The sequence below is a fragment of the Solanum tuberosum genome, unplaced genomic scaffold, assembly GCF_000226075.1.
Source record: "Solanum tuberosum cultivar DM 1-3 516 R44 unplaced genomic scaffold, SolTub_3.0 scf00050, whole genome shotgun sequence".
Lineage (NCBI taxonomy): Eukaryota > Viridiplantae > Streptophyta > Magnoliopsida > Solanales > Solanaceae > Solanum > Solanum tuberosum.
Window position 1 is genome coordinate 10599 of NW_006238975.1, and position 1998 is coordinate 12596.

Sequence of the window (1998 nt, forward strand, 5' to 3'; positions counted from 1 at the left end):
TGTGCAGTAAACTGTGCACCTCTATCTGAAATAATGGAGACTGGGACTCCATGAAGTCTCACTATCTCTTGAATATACAACTTGGCATAATCTTCTGCTGAATGGGTAGTCTTTACTGGTAGCAAATGAGTTGACTTTGTCATTCTGTCAACAATCACCCAAATAGAATCATGCTGCCTGCGAGACCTTGGCAACCCTGTGATGAAATCCATATTGATCATCTCCCACTTCCGTTCCGGAAGTTCTATTCTCTGAGCCAAACCACCGGGCCTTTGGTGCTCGACATTCACTTGTTGGCAATTTGGACACTTAGCAACAAATTCAGCAATGTCCTTCTTCATGCCATTCCACCAATAAATTTCTCTCAAGTCACGGTACATCTTTGTGGAACCCGGATGAATGGAGTATCTAGAGCTATGAGCTTCCTCCATGATCCTCTCTTGCAGTCCATCCACCATAGGTACACACAATCTTCCTTGATACCTCAAAAACATCATCTCCCCCTTATTCAAACTCTGGTACTCTTTTCTTTTGAACATTTGCCTTCAACTCAAGCAAAATAGGATCTTGAAACTTGACTACTCGAGTTCTACAGTCTAATGATGCATAAAAGGCATGAAGCCAATCCATACCTAGAGTGACATCAAAATCTACCATGTCTAACTCAACCAAATCAGCCATGGTGCTCTTGTGATTGATGGAAACAGTACAATCACGATAAACTATTTCTGCTAGTATAGAATCCCCAACATGTGTAGAAACACAAAAGGGTTCACAAAGTCTTTCAGGTAGAACATAAAACTTATTTGCAACATAAGGAGTTACAAAAGATAAAATTGCTCCTGGATCTAACAAAGCATACACATCAAAAGCATAGACCATCAACCTTGACTTGTCCATGTCCCCGATAAGCATTGAAGCCCTACCTTCCTTAATCGACAACCGAGATAGCCCAACAACAAACAAACTCATTCTATTTCTCATATTCCCACCCATCTCCGGAGCATAGCGGGATAGTTGGGTGAACTTCAAACTATACTCATGAACACTCAAAGACTCCTGCTTAAGTGTGAGGAACTCACGTACCTTGGCCTCTTTCAACTCTCGAGGAAAGAAACGCCCCAAGAAAGCTTCCTCAAAACAGGCCCAACTCGCAGGTGGTGCATTCTTAGCTCTGCTATCTGAGTCCTCCGGAAAGAAAAGAAGCTCACCACAGACTCTGGAGTGCTCAGCTGGATCAACGGCGCACTGGATGCTGATCTGGGGGTACCTGTGTCTGCATCGTCATAAGATGCTGGCCAACTAGAGAATACTTACCTTGGCTTACGCTTGCAATATATAAAGCTAAACCACAACTTACGCTTGAAAAGAGTACAAGAGAATACTTACCTTGGCTTAGTTCAACTCATGAATAACTGAACTCTATATATAAAGCAATAAGACACATGCAATATATAAAGCTTGAAAAAACTCTTAAAATATGACGTAAATATCATATTTATAATATCATGAAAATACCATGCTTCCTCTCAAGGTCTACTTGTGCAATGTATGAATGAAGTCCCATACCCCCATCCATACTAAGCAGAACCCTCGAGGAACCATGCTCTTTCTACTGTGGGAGCTTCTCTAACCGACAAACCACCACTATGAATCTGAGTGGTGATACAACGTTTTACCTCACATTGCCCGAGGACCATCCTATACCTTGCCGTGATATAGGAAGCTAATGATACAACGTTTTACCTCACGTTGCCCGAGGACCATCCTATACCTTGCCGTGATATAGGAAGCTAATGATACAACGTTTTACCTCACGTTGCCCGAGGACCATCCTATACCTTGCCGTGATATAGGAAGCTAATGATACAACGTTTTACCTCACGTTGCCCGAGGACCATCCTATACCTTGCCGTGATATAGGAAGCTAATGATACAACGTTTTACCTCACGTTGCCCGAGGACCATCCTATACCTTGCCGTGATATAGGAAGCTAA